The sequence below is a fragment of the Tasmannia lanceolata genome, unplaced genomic scaffold, assembly GCF_043159265.1.
Source record: "Tasmannia lanceolata isolate RefF3 unplaced genomic scaffold, GAP_Taslan_0.1 ptg000002l, whole genome shotgun sequence".
In the NCBI taxonomy this organism is placed as follows: Eukaryota; Viridiplantae; Streptophyta; class Magnoliopsida; order Canellales; family Winteraceae; genus Tasmannia; species Tasmannia lanceolata.
This window is the reverse complement of record NW_027518679.1, coordinates 5,834,226-5,858,117: the sequence shown is the minus strand read 5'-3', so window position 1 is coordinate 5,858,117 and position 23,892 is coordinate 5,834,226. Positions and strand designations below refer to the sequence as shown.

The following is a 23,892-nucleotide window of genomic DNA, read 5'->3' as shown; positions in this document are numbered from 1 at the left end:
AAAACTTATGCGCATCTCCATTAAGCTCTTCCATACGTGCATCTGCTGAATGACCCTCCTCATCTAGTGGTCTATTATCATGATCATGGCTCGATCTTGGGTGTATATCATTCAATAGTTCGTGCATTTCATCTTGTATAATTGGTTCATGAGGTGCTTGGTATTCATTATTACTCACAGCACGAGATGACCCTTCCCCATGATTAACCCATCTACTATAGCCCAAGAGCATCCCATTCCACAACAAATGTCCCTCGGCCTCTTCTCGATCAACCAATCTAACATTGCCGCATTTGTTACATGGGCAGAATATCTTTCCTTCATGAGCTCCATGAGTAAATGCAAAGTTAAGAAATTGAGAAACTCCTTCCTCGTACGCCGGGTCATTCCTATTGTATCCAAAAGCGAACACAAATTAAACATAATAAAATTATACATAATCAATCCAATTTCTTCCACATTTGAAAAACCTAAATGCTATCATAGTCATACCTTGGAAGTTGGATCCAACTTCGATCCATGACTTTTTGAGATTTTTCCGTAGACGCGTACAACTGAGGATGCCAGGTAGATCACAATATTCAACTTATATGAACATCCTAATAACAAAGGTCATTGCTTTTGAAATATTAAAAAATCACCTTTTCAATACATTAACATGTATAAGCAACATGTATTAAAAAGGGTAGTTGACTCGCGGGAATAAGGGAATGCGATGTCGAAAAGAAAGGATTGAATGGATGAAGACATGTTGTCCAAATTTAAGAAAGTATGCAATAGTATGCAATAGCCATGGAAATAGATATTAATTTAATTCTTGCATGAGAGTCATGGCGCTTCAGTCCGCGTGCGCGCGCACACACACACACGTAGCTTCCACTGCATAGCTGCGCTAGCAGATAACTTCCGCTCAAGCAGCGGCTTCTGAGAGTAAGTGGAGTTGGGTAGGCTCCTCTCCAGGGCCTCATTCCTAGATAGAGTAGTGTGTTACATCTCATTGTAACAAAACTGTATTGTTCTGAGTTATATCAAGATTCAGGCTCTGGGTTTTCGCACTACCATGTTTTAATAATCGCACAAACTCAGGTTATCTTTTGTTTTTTAATTGTTATCATATTAGATTAACTCGTATGCCTTTGCCATAGTTCAGGCATAGTCAATTAATTGTTGGTTGGTGATAAACTTACAGTCTCTATCCGAAATTAATAGTGTTACTATGATTATTATCATATTGGATTTGATGGCTATTTATTTTTGAGAATAGTGAAATCATCAACTGATAGTACATTGGCTTCAGATATTTTTGCCATGAAATTTATGATACTGCTCCATCTTAAAAACTAGCTACTATGCACATCTACTTTCAGTATGGAACTGAATGCATGATGAATATTGAGGTTTTATTTAATATTCAATTATACATCTACTGGCCTTTATTTAATATTCAGTTATACATCTACTATGCACATCTACTTTTTTGTTGTGAACTTCGTGTGCGAAATCTTAAAGGCCACTATTGGTCATGCATCTCAAGAAACATTAATTCATGTGATTAGTGATAAATTTTGCAGGCATTTAGAAGATTGTATGAAGAAGTTGGTCTTGGATGGGTTTATGCCATTACAAAATATGAGCCTGTAAGACTTCTTATGATAGTATGCAATAGCTAACTTGATGGACCTACTACATTTAATTTATGTTCATTAATGCTTCTCTTTGCAGGCAAGAATGAAAGTTAAATAAAATTATAATCAATACATGTAGTTGAATCTTGGTATTGCCACATATAATTGCTGGAAAATGATTTCATGTCAAGAAATCTTTTTGTATTGAGAAAATGATGCTCTAGCTCGATGCCTGATTTACAAATTCTGATCCTGTGCTTCTGAAGTCTATCTTTTAAAATAGAGAAAGATCCTCCAACCTTGACCAGTGATGGTTAAAGGGCCGTTACGATTGAAACATATCTTTATCCGAGGAAAAAAATCCACCCGATATGAAATTCAAAACCCCCTTGACGTCAGCCCATAAGTCTCTTAGAATTTTTGTTTTCATGAACAGTTTGATTTTCTTCCAGAACTCCTATCTCACATGCTCATACTGCTTACTTCCAGCACTGCTAGCTCTGTTTTTGAACCTAAATCTTATATGCTATACATGAGTAACGTGTAGCATTGTAGTGAAGATGCAAGGATTAACTTGTAACTTGTGATTTACTCAAGAATGTGGTGTTGACTTTGAAGAAACCTACACTATAGTTGCTAAAATGACTGCCACCAAAATATTCTTGCCATTCATGTTCTTAGACAGTGGGAACCTTTATCAGATGGATATCAAGAACATGTTCCAAAATGACGACCTTCATGAGGAGGTATACATTATGCCTCAAGTAGGCCTAGATTCCTCTTGACTTCTCTCTAGTTTCTCGGCTGAGAAAACCGCCATATATTCTGAAGAATTCAGCAGCACTGTGATACAGACAGAGCTTTATTTAAAGCCCGAGTGAGTACTCTATCTTTGTACATCAAACCACTAGTGGAAAAGTCATCTTGCTCATTTATGTTGTTTAGTTTCTCATTATCACTTTCACATTAAAGATCTTGGGAGCCTTACATGTTTTTGGGGTTGGAGATCACATGTCTTCCGCGCTGTTGTGTTCTCAGACATTAACTGCATGCAACAAAATTTTCATCCCATGCTCAACTTCTAATGCTCCATTAGAGTTATATGTCAAACTATGTGTGTGTATGGCGGAGCCAGTCTTATTGAGTAACGACCAATTGGAGGACTAGTATATCTGATAACCTCTTGTCCGAAAGTGCTTTTACAGTTCACAAAGTGAACCGATTTTCAAATGATATTGGAAAGGCTCACACGGTTTCAGTTCATTTATCTTTGATATATTTAGGACTTTTCTCTTCACTCGGCTGTTGATTTTGATTGAGCAGGTGAACTTGGTTTTTGCAAGTCCAAAACTAGATATTGTATCTTCCTCAGTTCCTTCTTATTTCTTGGAAAAGAAATAAAAAGGATATAGTGGCAAAATCAATTACCGAGCAAAATATTAGGCCGTGTCCACTATCTCCTTGCTTCATGTCTCACCAGGGATTTAGATAGCCAGCATCCTTATCAATCCAATGATTCACTCCTGACAGTTGGCTAATGAGATGTGCATACACTCCTGGTGACTGAAAATGAATGTTCGAAGAGAATAGGTTGCTATAAGGCTAGTCTAATATATAGATTTTTATTATTTATATGTTATTAGCAGCTTAGCCAACCCCAACTAGTTTGGGACAAAGGCTTAGTTGAGTTGAGTTGAGATATGTTATTAGCAGCTAGGGTTGTGTAGATTAGAGTATATCTGATAAAGATGACACACAATTGCCCTCGCCTCTTTGTACGTTGTTAACAACCAATGTTTCAGTTAGACCCACATGAGAATCCGTTTATGTGACAAACTAATAGGATGGATAATGAGCAGTTTGAGGACATTAGTCATCAGGTTTTATCTGCTAATGAGTCCATATACTATTTCTCTTTTAGAATTCTTTCTCTAAGTTCACATTACATTTGTCATTAAGGTTTTTTGAAAGTGAATACTAGAAAGTTTTCCAGGCTGACTTAGTATCTTAGGGACCTCTCTGAAAATTCCCCATTGTAAGCCCAATGGTTTCCACCTTGGCATTCCCATCTTATTTTGATGATTCCAATACACAAGTGATTTATGATCACTAATGTGTTTGATTGTCTGAGTTGTAGATCACATTGGTGCTAAGACAACATTGCTTGGATTGAGGCCAAGAAGATCTCATTGGACCACATCATGAAGGAGAAAGACATCGAAGTCCAAGACATATGAAGACTTGAAGAATCCATTGAAGATCAAAGTCATATTTGAATGTATAAGATCCAATCTTAGTTTTACATTTTAAGAGGCATAATTAAGTAAATAAACACACTCCCTAAATGTATAAAAGATTGTCCTTGGGGTGTTCCAACACCTTGGAACACTCATAGCAATCCCATCTTGGTGTAAAGTTGGAAGCCTAAAAACAAGAAGTGAAAATCTGCTCAACATAGGCTTCTCGGAACTCCGAGAGAATTCTCGGAGCTCCGAGCTCAGAACTCCGAGAGATTCCTCGGAGCTCCGAGAAATGCTCCACTAACATTTTCTCACTTCTGTTTGTATTCCCGGAACTCCGAGATTTTTTCTCGGAACTCCGAGAATTTCTGGGAACTCCGAGAAATATTCTCGGAACTCCGAGAACACTATAACGGTCGGATTTTTAGCCGTTGGGAATTTTTCAGAAATTACCACAATGCCACTGAACGGTCATATTTTGGTTTTCCTATATATATGGGCCTTCTAAACTTCAAGACCATCAATCCTAACACTCTAAAACTTCATTTGAACATCCAAAGAGTGAATCAAACTTGATTATGCCTCTCATCCTCTAAAGATTAGGATTTGGATCATAGGCTCAATTTGTACATCTTCTACAATTCTTATAAACCCTTGTGAGGGGTTTTTTATTCTTTCTTTCTTATCAAGAACTTTGTATCGGGCGAGTGTTCGGAGAAGCGTAGCCCACTCTCCGTGGTGAAGATTGCCACCAAAGTTAAAGGCATTCGGAATTGTAATCGGCATTGATCTTCGCCGAAGTTAAGAAGATCGCATAGTGAAGCCATCAACGTGTTTGGTTGGTGGAGTGGAGTAGGCCTCGCGTTTTGAGGACCGAACCACTTTAAATCTCGGGTGCACTCTCTCTTAAACTCTTGCTCTTTATTTAGCATTGCACCTTTAGATTCAACTTGTGTGCTTGAAATTCATTTGTGATCTCTTAATTTCCTATATTAGGTTTGAGTTTTCAAAAGAGTTAAAACTTATTAGGAACCTAATTTTTCCCTCCTCATAAGTTGCCGTACTCGAGACCTCCCTTGGAGTTTCACTTGGTATCAGAGCCTTGGCTCTTAAAAGATTTTCATTTCTTAAAATCTTTGGTAAATTTTCTTTAAAAATTTCAACAAGGGAAAGATCATAAGATCTTTGGCAACTTTCTAATTGTGAAATGGCAGATAAAAATGGAACCGGACTTCCGGAGGGCCATTCCACAACTAGATGCGCATCTATCTTCTTTCGATAGATGTGAAACTTTGGCATATTGTTGAAAATGGATACATTTTGCCTTCCACACTATTTGAAGAATGGAATACGGTAGAAAAAAGGCATGCAAATTTAAATTACAAAGCTATAAATTCCTTGTTTTGCGCCTTATCTACGGAGGAGTTTAATCGAGTTGCTCTTTTTGATTCCGCCAAGATTATTTGGGATACACTTGCCATTACCAATGAGGGAACATCAGAAGTTAAAGATTCCAAAATAAACTTGTTAAAGAGCAAATATCAAATGTTTAGAATGGATCAACATGAAAGTATTTCCGAAATGTATACTCGATTTTTTAAAATTTCTAATGAATTAGCCAATCTTGGTAAATCTTATCCTACTGATGAGCTTGTTAGTAAGTTGCTTAGGTCTCTTCCTCCATATTGGGATCCAAAGGTAACCGCCATACAAGAATCAAAGAATCTCAAGACGCTAACCAAGGAGGAGCTTGTAGGATCTCTCATCACCCATGAGATGCTCCTCACTAGCTGACAAGAGGAGAAGAAGCCGAAAGAGAAAGAAAAAGAGAGTCGATCTCTAGCTCTAAAAACCTCCAAAGCGAACTCATCATCCTCTAGCGAGGTGGATAGCGATGAAGAAGAAGCTTTAAGAAAATTTAAAAGCTTATGGAGAAAGAAACATAAAAGGGATAAAAAGAAGAAGAAAGAAGAAAGTGAAGTTGAGGGAGCTTTAAGATGCTACAATTGCAAGAAGATTGGACACAAAAGACCGGATTGTCCACTTCTCAAGTCGTCTTCCTCAAAGTATAAGGGAAAGAAGGATTGGAAGAAGCACAAGGCTCTTGCCGCCGGTTGGGATGCTTTGAGCACCTCGGGACAAAGCTCAAGTGAAGGGGAAGAAAAGACGGATGATCTTTGCCTCATGACACTCTCCCATGAAGTTGAGATAAATTCTAACCCCTCTTGTTATTCATCTAGTAGTGATAGTGAAAAAATATCTTATGATGAATTGTGCTCAACCTTGTACTCTCAAATTTCTAAAAATAAAGTTCAAAAGAAATCTATTTTAAAATTAGAAAATGAACTTAATTTTTTTTTAAATGAATCTTCTTCCAAATCTTAAGCACAACTTGAAAATTTTAAACTTGAGATTGAAACCCTTAAGGGTTGTTTGGATGAGAAAACTTGCCAAATTGCAAAACTCCAAGATGTGGCAAGCTCTTCCAAATCTTATGAAGATGAATTTAATGATTTTCTAAATCAAATAACCCATCTTCATAATAAAAATGAAAGGTTAAGATTATGTCTCCATGGATTCTTAAATGGTGACAAAATTATTGACATAATCTTAAAGAAGACTAGTCAAAGACCTAAACATGCATGTTATGATAGGACTAGCATATCTAACCCTCATGTTAGATGCCATTATTGTGGAATAAATGGTCATTACCACTTCCAATGTGCATCTAAGACTAAGGATAGCGGTGGATCCAAGAAAGCTTGGGTTCCCAAAGCCGCCATATGATTTTCATCATATGTGCTTAGATTAGGGGCTTGCTCTAAAATTTAATATCGTTCTATGGATAATTAAAATATCCTCTCTTATGTTGAATAAAAATCCTAAATAGAGGGAGTCCTAGGTTTGTCTTTTTCCTTGAAAAAGGGGGAGCCTTAAATTGCATATTTCATCCCTTTGTTTCTCTTTTACCCCAATCTTTTTAATTGATGCCAAAGGGGGAGAGAATTCTAGTGTAAGGAAAATATGTATGCTTTTATTGGAAAATCTCTTGTGCTTGTCATCATAAAAAATGGGGAGATTGTAAGCTCAATGGTTTCCACCTTGGCATTCCCATCTATTTTATTGATTCCAATACACAAGTGATTTATGATCACTAATGTGTTTGATTATCTAAGTTGTAGATCACATTGGTGCTAAGACAACATTGCTTGGATTGAGGCCAAGAAGATCTCATTGGACCACATCATGAAGGCCAAAGACATCGAAGTCCAAGACATATGAAGACTTGAAGAATCCATTGAAGATCAAAGTCATATTTGAATGTATAAGATCCAATCTTAGTTTTAGATTTTAAGAGGCATAATTAAGTAAATAAAGACACTCCCTAAATGTATAAAAGATTGTCCTTGTGGTGTTCCAACACCTTGGAACACTCATAGCAATCCCATCTTGGTGTAAAGTTGGAAGCCTAAAAACAAGAAGTGAAAATTTGCTCAACATAGGCTTCTCGGAACTCCGAGAGATTCCTCGGAGCTCCGAGAAATGGTCCAGTAACATTTTTCTCACTTCTGTTTCTATTCTTGGAACTCCGAGAATACTACAACGGTCGGATTTTTAGCCGTTGGGAATTTTCCAGGAATTACCACAATGCCACTGAACGGTCATATTTTGGTTTTCCTATATATATGGGCATTCTAAACTTCAAGACCATCAATCCTAACACTCTAAAACTTCATTTGAACATCCAAAGAGTGAATCCAACTTGATTATGCCTCTCATCCTCTAAAGATTAGGATTTGGATCATAGGCTCAATTTGTACATCTTCTACAATTCTTGTAAACCCTTGTGAGGGATTTTTTGTTCTTTCTTTTTTATCAAGAACTTTGTATCGGGCAAGTGTTCGGAGAAGCGTAGCCCACTCTCCGTGGTGAAGATTGCCACCAAAGTTAAAGGCATTCGGAATTGTAATCGGTATTGATCTTCGCTGAAGTTAAGAAGATCGCATAGTGAAGCCATCAACGTGTTTGGTTGGTGGAGTGGAGTAGGCCTTGCGTTTTGAGGACCGAACCACTTTAATACTCGGGTGCACTCTCTCTTAAACTCTTGCTCTTTATTTTGCATTGCACCTTTATATTTAACTTGTGTGCTTGAAATTCATTTGTGATCTCTTAATTTCCTATATTAGGTTTGAGTTTTCGAAAGAGTTAAAACTTGTTAGGAACCTAATTTTTCCCTCCTCATAAGTTGCCGTACTCGGGACCTCCCTTGGAATTTCACCCATTCTGTCCTGCAGTAACTTTCAAGAACCATACTTCTATGCATAATCTTCCATCAATATTTGTTCTAATTGTTTGATAGAATTATATAGTTTTCATGGATAGGCTATAAAGAGCCCTGTTTTTTTTTCTTTCTCCAAGTGAAGTCTACAGTGTCTTTATCCATTATAGTAAGTTTTTGGTTTACTGTTAGTAATTTGTATTTTATCTTTGCATGTTTTTCTCTCTCTAAATTCTACATTCTTTGACATCTGATGTCATATATCTCTTTCCCTTTCCTCCTTGCCCAATTATTGCACCCATGTCTTCAGTTCTTTCCAATGAAATATCCATGTTACATCACTTATATATACAAATGTCATGTAAAATTGCCATATTCCCTTAACGATTTAAAACAAAATCTGTAGCACTGCCCCCTCAACCTGTTGGCTTCCTTTGAACATTTTCGGCTTGTCATTTATGTATAAATGTTGATTTCCAATCAGGTCTCTAGTGAACACATCTACTACTTGGTCCATACTATATGTGTCTATATCACCTCTTTTTACCTTTTCACAAATGAAGTGAAAATCAACCTCAATATGCTCAGTGCAGCATGAGACACTTAGTTCTATGACATTTTGGTTGCACTCTTGTTGTCATAGTATAGTATATGAGATTCTGAACTTTTTGGTTTCTAAGCATGCTGAGACTATGCAAGCTGTCGAGCTCTTAATACCTGTGGAAGCTGCTCTTCTTCATTGAGGAAATGTTATCTTATGATTCTGGTGTGTTAATGGCGTGAATTTATATGTTAAGACAGAATCTATTTTAATAGTTTGTTTTCTAGGCTTTAGAGGTTTAGTACTGTGAATGTGGTGGATGTCACCATATATGACACCAATGATTAATGGTGTTTTACTTATTAAATCATAAGATGAATGTATCAGATGCAGGATTTACTGCCAATTAAGAACATTTGAAATGCGAACAAAAGCTTAAACATCGGCAGGTACTATTATAATCATATAACATATAACATTTTTTATCAGAAACATTAAAATCATAGTATAAATCCAAGCTATTTAGTCTAAGTTCTAAGATATTGAAGAGTTTTTGGGAAGTTTAGTGTGTTTTGTTATACCCATTGCAATTGCCTATTGGGTAATGGTGGGGCTGCCTGGTATACTGTAGAGGCCTTAGTTTCATACTCTCATGTCAATAGGGTTCTCTTCTGCTTGATGAAGGTATGCAAACAACCAATGGTCAGTAAGTTCAGGGAGAACACTAAGAGAAGAGAAGTTGTACACTGTTCCTGTTTCAAATAATTCTTTAATTGTGTTGATGATGTTAGCCTCTGCAATGTTCCAAAAGGATCTATAGAAAAAACCTTTGTAATTTGTTAGGTTGTGGATGATGATGTTAGGTTGCAAAAGCATCACCAAAAACGCATTAGGCGAACAACTATGGTTACTCAAGCCACAATTGAGGGCAACCTTCTATCCCACTGATCCATCTGACCCCACTAAAACATTTTCAAAAAGAATCTAGAACCTCTTTACACAGAAACCCCAAAAAGACAATACAGTATTCCATCACCATCCAAGTCGTCCCTTCATTTTCTTCTTTTACCAACAGCCTAAAATTTCCAAAGAATTCCTTTCTACTCCTTTACCATCTTGATAGAGAACATGGTATATCAGAGAGCCAAGAAGAAGAACAAAAGGAGATTGCTGACAAAGAAGGACAATCGGAAGGTCAATCAGATCACGACAAAAGAATCAGAGGCAGTAGAATGACCAGAACACCTCGGTGGATGAAGGATTATGTCCATCGTTAGATTAACATAATCTGATTCATTAAAAGGTTGTTAAACTTGGATGTTATCGTTTACGCTTTCCATGTAATTCGAGAATAATGCCAGCTAGGCTCAGTTGGTTACAATCTGAGTCAGAGAATCAAGTCCTGTTATGTAAAAGAGGCCTATAAACAAGGGCATCAGGAGAGGAGAAATATAAAGAAATACAATTTTCTCGAATCTTCTTCTTCTGCTCTCCCTCTTTCTCTTTTCCTTCTCTTTTTCTACCTATTTTCGTTCTGTTACAGAGACTTGGTAATCGTCACTACTGGGTCATAACACATCTTCACAATTTCTCGACCCCTTAGATTCTAAATGACCTAACTACCCTTATTTTATGAAAATGCCTAAAATGCATATTAAAGGGCTAAAATGACCAAAGTACCCCTACTTATGCAAATGTACATGAAACAAAAGAACATTTCCTACGCTAATGAGCATTCAAAAGCCGATGTAACTTTCTTAAGGGGATGCTGTTGCATCAGCCGGACCCACATCTTTTCCTATTTTAACCTTAATATTTTCAAATCTAAGAGCTATTATAGGAGCCTTTTATGTCTTTTTACCTGCTCAAACATATCGTAGAGTTAAAAACACATAAAATGGCAAGTACATTAGGAATTCCGAAAATATCGTTAGAGAAGAAATCTGAAATAAATCACCGTCAGAATACAAGACATCTACACAAAAATTTTCTTAATTATTCCGTATTGCTTATACTTCCAAAGCATACTACACTAAAGGGAGGAGTCTTTACCTTCATCAAAGTGGTGTATGGTTGCACAATTCATAACTAACTACGCAACCAAAATCAAAACATCAAAAACACAAGGAAAAGCAAAGAATCAATAAATTTATACTAAAACTAACAAAAAATCCCAAATTTGAACCGAAACAACAAATGAAAAAATTGTCCCAACTCAATTACTCCAATAAAACTGTGAAAATTGATTTCCAAATCACCAAGCACAACAAATTCTAACCTAAAACAGAGATCGAAAAACTGAAGGCCGGAGTTAAACAAGATCTGACCTTTTCCCGGCCAGATTGTTGTGGAGAATCCGTCGAAGGAATATCTTCTTCTACAAGAAAAAAAGGCTAATCTAATAAAACTTCAGATCTAAAAAAGAGAAAGGACGAGAGATAATTCTGCATGAGTATTACACTAAAACAGGCAACTCACACAAAAAGAATAGTGATCAAATAATACCAAATACTAAAAGCCCTAAAAACCAAATCCATATAAAAAGTAAACAACTCACTAATTTCACTCAAAGTAACTAATATTGCTGATGAATTAAAAGAACCCTACATCGAAAATCAGAAAATGGGTAAAAGTGAAAACAATAAACAGAGCTTTAGCACATATTTATAAAGAAAGAGAGAGAAGGAAAAAAAAACCTACTATGATCTAAGACATAAAATGAAAAAAATGCTTCTAGATCTGAAACTAATAAGCAATACCTTGAAACCCTTCTTCAGAAAGAAAAGAGGAATCAGGAGAACTCACATGCTTGGAACGATGGTGTAGATCTCAGCCCAGAAGGAATGAACCCTAACCCCAAATGCCCTCTTCTTCGTTTCACAGTGGCAAAAAACAGGATGGCGTGGAGATGGAGCCAAATGGAAAGGGGTGGTCAAAACCCTACACAATAAATGAAAAAGAATGGTCGAACCCTAAAAAAACAGAGCAATGGAAGCTTCTGTCTTCCTCAATTTCATCTCCTTCATCAATCTGCAGTGGAGATTAGAGTTTGACGGCAGTTTTGGGCTTCTAAATGTCACAGAAAATTAGGGTTTCACGTCTCCTTCGCCAATCGCAGACGAGGATGGAAAAGAGGGAAAAGAGGGAGCAAAAGACACGGGAGATTAGGGTTTCACGTCTCCTCAATTGTCAATCACAGACGAGGATGGAAAAGAGGGAAAAGAGGGAGCGGAAGAGAAAAGCGAGGGAGTGGGTAGCACGGGAGAGGAAAGCGAGGGAGTGAAAAGTTGGCGCGAGTGGGTATTTTTCTTTATTTTTTCTCCAAAGATCTACCAGCGGCCGGCTAAATAACCGCGCCTAAATACCAACATGAACCGCTGGTAATTGATGATTTTGTTGTAGTGTATGTGGTTAAGAAAGTTTTCTATCATGGTGCGGTCGAGGTTACTAATCCAAGCAATGGTGAGATTTTTAAAGTTAATGGTCAAAGATTAAAGCCGTTTATGGAGTTGTCAAAGCCGGATATGGAAGAGGTCATGGATCTCCATGAACCTTCCTATTCGAATTACGCCTAAACAAATACGGTACGTACCCTCCTTTCTTTTTTTGGTCCACATGTTTTTATTTCTATTTTTGCATGCATTGAGGACAATGCATAATTCAAGTACGGGGGGGGGGGTGGGTAGCGTTTAGAAACTTTCATTTTTCTATTCTTTTCTATGGTTTAAAGTTAGAAAGTTTCTTTTCTTTTTGTTTTTTGGTATTTATCTCAAATTAGAAAGAACTTGGTATTCTTAGAAAGAAGTTTGTTTTCCTATTTTGAGAAAGAAAGTTAGTGGATATTTTAATTTTGGAATCTGAAAAATTTAGAAAGAATACTTTCCTTTCTTAGTTTTGTTTTCTTTTGGAATCTTTCTTTTAAAATGATTAGATTTGAATAAGAAATAGAAATAGAAACTTGCTTTTTATATGGTATGGTAAAAAAGGAAAGAAAGGTTAAAAAAATATTTTTTTTAGAAAGTTTAGCTTTTGATTATAGTTTTGATTTGTAGCCTTTTTGACATGAGCTATTAAGTTTGAAGGGTTTTCATGCCTAGTTCCTTAAAGCCAACTGGCTTGAGAGGAACTGACTGAAACATTGATACATGGGTCAATTAGAACGCTAAATAAATCAAAGCATTGCACATAATCAAAGGTAAAGCTTGAACTCATATGCATCAATGTCTATGACATATGCAAATCAAAGATTAGTCGGATACTGCTTAGTAGCCTGGGTGTCCGGTGCATGCCCTGCATGTCATTCACGCCAAAAGCAGTAGAGGATTACAGAAAGTGAGTACTATTCTTAGTAAGTATGGGAAAAATGAAAAAGTGTGGTGGACCATATAAATTTGCATCTTTTCTATTAAGTTTCGAACTTAAATTTCTTTTATGGTATGATTACATTAGCATCAAATTTAAGGAAGAAGAATAGGACAAATTAAAAAGAGAATTCCTTGATTAAAATATTTTTCTAATTTTTTCAACTTGGGATAGGATGCAAAGTTTAAGTATGGGGGTATTCTTGTTCTTCTATTTTGAGTAATTTATCAAAGAAAAAGGATTAGAAATTTTTAGCTTTATTCTACAGTGAGATTTGGAAAGAAAAGTTAGTTTTTAGTATTTTGGGTGTATATTCACTGCAAATACTTACGAGACACAACTCGTCCACCAAGCTAACCTAGGCGTTTAAAGGCTTGTTGCACGTGCTAAGTGCAATCGTGATTCCTACGAAAGTGAGTTGGGATTTTGTTTTTGTTTTGTTTTTATTCTTGTTTATTTTTCTTCTTGTTTGTTTGAGGACAAGCAAAGCTTAAGTATGGGGGAATCTGATGAGCACATTTATGTGTGAATTGTAGGTAGGAAAAACATGCATTTTTCTCATTTTAAGAGGTGCTACTAATGTATTTTCCTTGTTTTTAGTGTTTCAGGGTTATTCCTGAATTTTCACAGAAAATGGAGTTAATGTGGAGCTAAAAGGCACTATTTTAGCCTTCGAAAATTCAAGTACCCTTTACCAAAGCTACTTTGAGAAGCCAACCTCCGATGATCGTGATGAATGTGACTTCAACGTGGACAGGTTGGATCAACTACTTAAGATGATCTAGTGGGCAGAGTCTACATTGAAGTTATCAGTTGAATGGTTTAGATTTGTCTGATGGAAGTGATATAGGAACAGCCATGTACATGAAAGCTATCAAATGAGAGATCATCATATGGTGTTAATTCAAGAGTGCAACCTATCTAAGATGTGGCAACAAAAATGAATGATTCGGATCATCCTATGAAAGCTAATTTTGGGTACCACTTATTTACATTGATAGCCCACTAAACGAACGGTTGGGATCGTCCTTTGGAGTAGTTTTAAGATCAGGATATTTAAATTACATAAGTAAGACGAGGTTTGCTAGGGACTTTTACACGACATTTAGTGGCTGTTGCATGTCAGATCCACATCTCAGACGAATTAAATGGATAAGACCAAATCGGTGAAAAGTGAGCTATGTGGCTTAATAGTGGAACGGTTCAGTGCAGTCATCAATTGAGTGGTTATGATAAAACAATGTCAATGGATGGACAGTTAGGATTACCCCATTTGGGAAATAATTTTGGGCATAACCGATTTACGTTGTGGGCTACCAAATCAATGGTTTGGATCATCATATGGGGGTTGATTTTGGGCTCAACCTACTGTTTTGGACACAACCTGCTTACACTATGCCTAATATATGAAAGGTTTGGATTATCATATGGAGCTAATTCCGGCTACCACCAGTGGGATCCATTATCAATACTCTATTCTTTCAATTCGGTTCAAGAAAGTGGGACCCATTGAGTATTGCACAAAAACCAAAAAATGGAATTTGCTATCGGAATCGTATTGAATTTGAGAGCAATAGAAAATAATCTCCATTTGGTTGCCAGTTAAATTTTTGTCCCAGGAAGAGTTAGTTAAATTTTGGTCCCATCCCATGTTTGGTTGCCTTTTGGCACTAGGTTTATTTTAATCTCACTCTTGTAATGATTGCTTGTGGGGTGAATTTTTTAATTCCACTTTTGTAATGATTGCCTTTTCATCCCATCCCAAGATAACCCCAGGAACAAAAATAAACTCAGGAACCAAAAATAAGCTTGAGAAGAATTTTTTTCTACCCAACAGTTCAAGCAACTAAATAAAGGTTTTTTTTTTCCCACCATAATCCGGTCAACCAAACATGGGATTTTTATTTTACTAGGATACTTCTAGGACTTTTTTTTCTCACCTATCTCCCAGGGTATTTTTTTCTCCCACATAACTCCCAGGAAAAAAAAAAACCCGGCAACCAAACAGAGGTTTCCTTTGTGGGTTTGTCACCTTTTTAAATTGAGTTTTAAATTAGGAAAGAATATGGGAAAAGAAGATGCTAGAAAGGTGATGATAATAGAAAAAAAGGCCATGTTGGGAATTATTTTTGGTCGTGGTTTGAGAAGAAAATTGGTAACTTTATTTTGCTCACCATCACAAATCGAGAATTAATATTTTTTATAAGAAAAAAGGGCTTCTATATTCGGTTAATTGAGATTTTTGTCAATTGGGGCCCACCACCTTGAATTTTCGACTTTTAGTCCATATAGGATTCGGCCACACAAGAAGGGTTTTTATGTTTGGAATTTTGGGTGCAACTCTCTCTCTCCTCACGCGGGACCCACTTGCTATTTATTAAATGCATGTCATTTTGGCTCTCATGTTTGGGTTTAAAAATAGAAATTTTCTAAATGCAATCATTACAAAAGCATGCAAATTTATACACAGCAGCTACTTCCACGATTTTGATTTTAAAAAATAGCATTTTCTATTTTTTGTGTATTGCAAACACATGCAATCAAGTGGGACCCATTTGCTATTATTTTATTACTCTCATAACTTTCGGTAATATATTAAGAGGAAACTCACCAAACTTATGGTGAGCTAGCTTGCCCAATCACATGGGGCCCACTTTGTTAGGATGATCCAAACCATTCATTTGAAAGTCCCATACATAGATGGGGGTGTACCAAAAATCAGCTCCATAGGATCATCGTAACCCCTCTACAAATGGAGGGGTTAGGATGATCCTATGGAGCTGATTTTTGGTACACACCCTATCTATGATAAGGCCTTGCAAATGAATGGTTTGGATCACTCCCCAAAATGTGGGACCCATGTGATTGGGCAAGCTAGCTCACCATAAGTTTGGTGAGCTTAGTTTCCTCATATATTAATATATTTCTTTTGTCTTGTACCAAAATTCCCACCCATTCTCCCACGTCAAAAAGTAAAGGAGGAGAAAAAGTCAACAAAAATTTACCAAATATGAGTGCAAGGTTGCTGAAATTACGAAGAAAGAAAACATAAAGTTTGCTCTTACCAACAAATACTAAAAGTTGCAAATTTGCTAAATACAGGTGGTAGTTTCCAAAAATACAAAATGATGCCAAGATTGTGTCTTTTCTTGGAGATGAAAATAGAAGGGGAAGAAAGCTACATATTAGAGTGAAGAAGAGATTCTCTAGACTTTCTCTTTCTTCTCTTTCTCACTACTCACTCTTTACCCTCTTGTTCTCTCAACTCTCATGTTCTCTTCTCTCACATCCAATTTCCAAGGCCATTTCAACTCTAATCAAGGGTGACACAAGAAAGGAGTAAGGCTTGTCCAAGGCTTAGAAGACAAAAGAATAAGTTTTTATTTTTGTTTTATTTAATTTTCAGATTTTATTTATGTAATTTGTCTTAAGTTTAATTAGTGAAAGCATCTCTCTTTAGTTTTCTTTTTCATTTGTGATTGATGGCCCTTCTTCCTCTCTCCTCCATCTCTTCTATTTTATCTTTTTCTTCTTTTTCTATGAACAATTAAATCCTAGTTACTTAGGGTTTAGTTGAAGCCATGGGAGAGGAGAAAAATATTCAATTAATTCCATCCAAACTTTTCGTAAGAATTATGTAGGGTTTTATTTTTGTACAAATCTCAATCATCCATGCCATTGGCTTTCCCCTTTCGTATGGATGATTGTTGATTAACAAAAATTAAATTCTATATAATTAATATAAATTAGAGGGTTAAGTTGATTAAATACTCTTAAATAATGACATCTTTTAGATCTTATTATTTATTGGCTGTTTAGTTGGACTTTCAACCTAATTTAAATGATTGTTTTAATTAATCAATTTTATCTAAACCCATGGTGGATTCCAGCCCCTAAGTAAGCTTTTTTTAATCTCTCTTTTATCTCTTAAACAAATCTTAGTTTTAGTTGTCTTTTAATTCTAGGTTTCAAGTTTGATTTCAACTCTGATTTTCCCGTTTTAATGTTGTTAGTAAATTTTCGAAGACAATTTTGGACAGATAAATGACCAAATCAGGAAAAATCATAAAGATTCAAGTTGTGGATCTTTCAAAATCCTTCGAAATGAATACTCAAATGTTGAAATCCGAGTTTAGATGAGTAAGATATGACTGTTTTAGTAAACAGTGTTTTTAATTCCAGATTCTAAAATTTACATTTTAGTTTTTGATTTTATAATTAGAATAGTTTTAATTGTTTGTTAATTAGAACTGATTTTTCTTATTTAGTTGGTACTTAATAGAATCATTAAAGCTTTGGTTCACTTTGCCTAGATATAAGAAATAAAGTAATAATCTAATTAAAGTTAGTTTCGATCTTTGTTTTGTTTAAGGAGTAAATTTATAGTAAGTTGTTGGCTCCGAGGTAAATCCATGAAAATCATGAGACCCATGCCAGGCAATAACTTATTATACTTTTATTTTCTAAATAATATAAAGATAGAAAGTCTACATCCTCTTCCCTGAGATCGACCCGTGACTGCATATGATCCATGCACTTGCGGTTATTTAATATCACAATCAACAAGCCTCAAGCAAAGATGAAGAGATTTTTGAGTATTGACCCTTTGAAATAATTAAAAAGCATTCTGCTGGAGTTTGAAGATTACATGGGTGAATTTTAGACTCTGCATGAGGGTAAGAGTTTATGAAAACATGACTTTGAAAGAAAACAACTTGATTGAGGAGCTTGAACTAAAAGAGTGTGTTCAAGTTTCTCTTATCTATATTTAATGAGAATAGCCATCTCAAATATCAATGTTTGATTGACATCTTTTATGACGCAAGTGATAAAAGATGCCCCTAATATGATTACTTCCATGACAAAATTCATTGGAGAGCAATACAAAAGGGATCAAAAGGATAAGCAGAAAGCTTTCATTAATGAACTCTTGGGGTTACAAAACTTTTCTCATGAACACTTGGGTTTACAAAATTTTATCATCTACAAGAAACTGGTTTTGCTCAGAAACTCTCTTCTCTGCCAACCACTGATACTTCAGATGGGTTTAAAAGCCTGCCACATTCTGAACTTTGCTCTGTATTTCACTGCTCACAGGAGGCATATATTCTCTTCTTTCTCCCCCCTTTTTTTACTTATCACCCTGGCTTTGGGAGGACATTGACTAAACAAGACCTCAAAAACTTGACCTTGACTCAACAAAAGAAAGACTTTGACAAGTGACAAACGAGGACATTGATAAAACACATGACATGAACACTAAGAGAGACTGAATCTACTTCTTAGCTTGATAAGATGTTTTAAGATGGTACAGTCTACCACTCTTAGATTCTTTTGAATACCACGTTTAATGGTGTTTCATTCCTCTTTTCGGTATTTCCGTAATGGTTATTATCCCTTTCGATTGCTTAGTCTTAATGCCCCTAGCTCAGAGAGTATCAAAGGAAACTATGCTGGCACTTATTTAGACATTGGAGTAATGCCAAGGAAGAAATAAAAGTTCAGCTGACTTTCAAAAGTTCTGTCCTTTCTTGAAGTCACTGCCATGACTAAATCGCCCTTGCGGGTTTTTGATTTAGGGAACCGTATGCCTTATATTTTGCCAGTACTGTCTTCCCTTGCAGATTTTCCATCCAGTAGGCTCTGCACCTTGATTTTTCCTAAGCCGCCCTTTCGGATTCTCAGCTTAGCGGGTGAATGACCCTAACTTTTACCAAGACCGCCCTTGCGGGTTTTCAATCTAGCGGGTCTAAGACCCCATCAGTTTTTTTTTCTTTCTGTTTCTCTACAAACCCGGGCCTAAAATACACTAGAAGGACTTTTAGGTAGGCTTAGGTTCAAGGAGGGTAAACCTTGGTTTGTTTGAATTTATTTAGACCGAATTTGAACCCTCCAGATTGCCTACGTATCCCTAAAGAAAAAGGGAATCAGGTCTGCGTAGTTCGCCCATTTGGGGTTTCAAAGAGTATTTGTTGTTTTTATTTTTCTAAAAAGGTTGTGAAAGGTTGCGATCGATCCTGAATTAAACAGGCTACCTACATACCCTGTAGAAAGGGATTAGGTCTTAATGTAGTTCAAACAAAAAACAAAATACCCCTAGTTTGTGGCTATCAAAGAAAACAAGTTTTTTTTATTGGACCTAAAGGGTGTGCAAACAGTTTTGAAACATTTAGGTTTTGGCTCAAAGCTCAAATCGATCAAAGATGGCCTCCTGGTGTATCAGGCATAATACTTCTTCAACTGATCCAAGTTTGTAGGTTTATTTAATTTTTTTCCATTTTCATTGAGGAGTCTTACGGCTTTTCCAGGCAGGACTTCATCAACAATGTAAGGACCAAACCAGTTTGGCCTGAATTTTCCTCTGGGATCAAACACTGGTGCCCTCTAAGATTTAAGGACAAGATCTCCTGGTTTAAGGTCTCAGACTCGAACTTTCTTGTTGATAGCGCTTTCTATCCGACTTTGATATCCCTGAATATGGTATAAGGCTCTCAGCCTCTTTTCATCGATCATCTGCAACTCATCATGTCTGGCTTTGGCCCACTCAGACTCTGGCAGATTCGCCTTCATCATGACTCTTAACGAAGGAATTCTCAACTCAATCGGCAAAACCGCTTCCATTTCGTATACCAAAGAATACGGAGTCAGACCTGTCGAAGACCTGATCGATATCCGATAAGCCCACAAGGCATATGGCAACTTGTTCGACCAGTCTTTATAAGTCTCAGTCATCTTACTGATAATGACTTTGATATTCTTGTTCGCTGCCTTTACAGCCCCATTTGACTGAGGTCTGTAAGGAGATGACTTATAATGCTTTATCTTAAATTCTTCACACAAGTGTACTACCTCTTTCTTAAAATGAGTTCCATTGTCAGAAATCAGCTCATGAGGCACTCTGTATCTACATATGATGTTTGTACGGATAAACTTCACAACTGTGTTTGAAGTTATGGAAGCATATGATCCAGCCTATATCCACTTCGTAAAATAGTCAATAGCTACCAAAATGTACTCATGTTTGCTTGAGGATCTTGGATAAATCTTTCTAATGACGTATATTCCCCATACTGAGAGTGGCCATGGACAAGTCAAAGAATGCAACTCTGACGGAGGAACATGAATAAGATTCGCATAGAGGCAAAGCAGTCTGCTTCCAATGTGGGCCAATAAAATCCAAGTCTCAAAATCTTTCCAGATAATATTTTGCTATTCATATGCAGTCCACAAACTCCTTCATGAGTCTGCTCAATAAGCTCCGCAGCTTTATCCTCATCAACACATAAGAGTTGTATTCCGTCAAAAGATTGCCTATACAGCTCTTCACCACAAATGATGAAGTTGGTAGCTAGCCTCTGAAGAGTTTTCCTCTCTTTGCTTGAAGCTTCAGGAGGGTGCCCCTTGCCCAAAATGAAGTTCTTGATATCTGTATACCATGGTTTCCCTTCCGGACAGCTTGCCATTATTTCTATCACATTCACATGTGCAGGAGCCCACTGTAACCTAACAGCTAAAGGCTGAACCTCCATAGTTGCAGATATGTCTAGCATCGAAGCCAAAGTAGCCAAAGCATGAGCAAAATGGTTCCTGGTTCTTGACAAGTGAGTAAAAGTGATACTCTTAAACTTTTTGACCAGAGATTCCAAATATGTATTATAATGGATCAATCTATCCTCTCGAATTTTTCATTGCCTATTGATTTGACAAATAATGAGCATTGAGTCCCCAAACACATCTATGTCTTGAACTTGAAGAGCTAAAGAGGCCTCAAGTCCTGCTATACAGGCTTCATATTTTGCCATGTTGTTCGTGCACTCAAACTGCAACTTGATGGATATAGGGATATACTCTTTCTTTGGAGATATCAAAACTGCACCTACTCCTTGACCCTGGTTATTGACTGCTCCATCAAAATACATCAACCACTTGGTTATTGACATATCCATGATTTCTTCATCAGGAAACTCAATGTTCAGAAAAACATTCTCCTCTGTAGGAGAATCAGCTAGCTGCTCAGCTATAACCCGTCCTTTGATGGACTTCTGAGTGACATAAGTGATGTCAAACTTAGATAACAATAACAACGATCTTGCGGTTCTTCCAGTAAGGGCGGGTTTCTCAAACAAGTATTTCAACAGATCCATCCGAGAAAGTAAAATAACCTTGTTCGACAAGAGATAATGTCTAAGCCTTTGGGTCGCCCAAACCAATGCTAGATAAGTCTTTTCTAAAATGGAATACTTTATCTCATATTCTAGTATCTTCTTACTGATATAGTAAATTGGCCTTTCCTTGCTTAGATTCTGGATCTTTCTAAGCAAGCAAACAACCCATTGCTGTGTCTGTGATTGACAAGTACATCAACAATGGTTCGCCTGGAACAACAGGAGATAAAACAGGAGGCAAAGATAAACACTGTTTAACTTTTTCAAAAGCTTCCTGACATTCCTCATTCCATTTCTTCGAGGAATTCTTCTTTAAAAGCTTGAAAATTAGTTCACATGTCATAGTTAAATGAGATATGAACTTTCTCAAGTATTGAACTTTTCCATGAAAACCTCTGATCTGCTTTTATGTCTTAGGCGGTTCCATTTCCTATATTGCCTTGGTCTTTTGAGGATCAACCTCATTTACTCTTTCACTGACCATAAATCCTAGGAGTTTCTCTGATGTAACTCTGAATACACACTTGTTTTGATTCAAGCGAAGCTGATATTTCATTATTCTCTCAAAGAATTTTCTCAAGGCAACTGTATGCTCTGGTCTAGTCTTTGCCTTTACAATCATATCATCTACATAAACCTCAACTTCTTTGTGAATCATATCATGAAGAAGAGTAGTTACAGCTCTCAAATATGTAGCACCAGCATTCTTTAGCCCAAATGGCATTACTCTATAGCAATATGTACCCCACTGAGCAATAAATGCTGTCTTTATCATGTCCTCGGGTGCCATCTTAATCTGATTGTATCTGAAAAATTCATAAATAAAGGATAAGAGTGCATGTCCAGTGGTATTATCCACCAGGAGATCAATGTTCAGCATTGAAAAATCGTCTTTTGGACTTGCCTTGTTGAGGTCCCGAAAATCAACACACATTTGAACCTTCCCATCCTTTTTGGGCACCGGTACTATGTCAGTGAGCCATTCAGGGTATTCGACCACTTAGATGAATTTTACTTCCAATAATTTCTTCACTTCTTCATAAACTTTCAACTCTCATTCTGTCTTGAGTTTTCGAAGTTTCTACTTATTTGGCTTGATGCCAGGGATTAAAGGTAATTGATGTTGAACGATATCCTCATTCAATCCCGGTATGTCATCATCACACCAAGCAAAAACTTCCTTGAACTCTTTAAGTAAGGTGATCAATTCATCGCGTTCCTCAGGAGATAAAGTTTTGCCAATCTTTATTTCCTGAATCAAAGTTTCATCACCTATATTCACAGTTTCAACTTCCTCTTCGAGTGGTTTGGCTCGGCGACTCTTCTCCTGTTGAATCATATGTTTGATTTCAGGGGGAGTTTCGTTGGCATCCTCATCAGAGGGGAGTCTTGATTATTATTATTAACATTAACAGATTTTAAAGCAGATTCAGTAGATGAAATAGAAACAGGAATGTACACAGAAGAAGAGCCATTTATTTCATTGAAAGTAGAATTGAATACATCAGATGATGAATAGCCCACATCAGGCTTTACAATGGACTCATGACTCGTATTTACAGACTCGATTGACAAGTTGACATCAGTGCCAACCGACTCAAACATATGCAAAGAAGAAACATCAGGTCCATCAACAGAAACAGCCTCCAACTCGACCTCACTAGGAGAAGTGGACCCTCAGAAATAGACTTGACCTCTACGGTACCTACATTAAAAGAATCATTAGAAGGAAAAGACTCTGAATTAGACTCAGAGACTGACACATACCTATGAACAACTGACTCTTTTGAGGGAAAATGACAGGACTGAAAAGTAACCTGAGGTAGGACTTGAGAGGTCCAGTTAGTCAAAGGTCCCTTGGCAGAGGTGATAAGGTTTGTGGGGTCTAATATCACTGTGCACTTGTCAATAACGGCCACAGTCTGTGACCCTTCCTCAAAAAGTGAGTTCAGAAATTCTGGCACCATGCAATCAGCCCAATCTGTCTCTGTGATCTTCACACCTACTGGCTCATTATCTGTTAGCTCGAGGTCGAAAAAAATTTCAAACCCTGGCAACATTTGCCCAGTCGACTCATCAACCCAGGCCTCAGTGAAACCGCAGAATGGAACATCTGCTCCCTCCTTGCGAAAACGGCTATTCATTGTCAAATCCAGAGGTCCCATAGGTAAGTCTAAGCCACGGCGACGACACTCGGCCCACTTTAGCATATAACGCTTCATCTCTATGATCTTCTTCTTCGTGGGTTTGTATCCTAGGCCAAACAGGCCATTGAAAGTCTTGAACACTGGAGACTCAGTCATACCCTGATGATATTTGCCTAACCTGGCACCTGGTATATACCCTTGTTGGCGAAACATCTTGTCAACTTTGGAATTAGTACTGCTTATGAAGAAGATCTCTTCATTCATCGCTTCCTCTATGGTAATAGCAGTCACCTCTAGCGAAAAACCAGTTAAGCTTATATCTCCTGCTTTGCCAACAATCAACTCCTGGGAAATCTGGCCTATCTCTAAATCAGGGTCACCTTTCACAGTGACCACCATATTATTTCGAATAAACTTCAACTTCTGATGCAGCGTGGATGGTATAACCCCAACTCTGTGCAACCATGGGCGACCGAGCAGTAACAAGAAAGATGCTTTAATAGGCTAGAATGCCTTGCTCACCACCTATTTGG

At 37.0% G+C, this 23,892-nt stretch overlaps 1 protein-coding gene across 2 annotated transcripts in view; it reads right to left on the bottom strand.

Moving 5' to 3' along the window:
- The window catches only part of LOC143875050 (uncharacterized), an 82,502-nt gene that overhangs the window by 6,091 nt on the left and 52,519 nt on the right, over positions 1–23,892 (bottom strand). For both annotated transcript variants that reach the window (XM_077376939.1, XM_077376947.1), the window contains exon 2: positions 11,013–11,062. The gene's annotated coding sequence lies outside the window, so the exon portion shown is untranslated. The remainder of the gene's footprint in view (positions 1–11,012; positions 11,063–23,892) is intronic.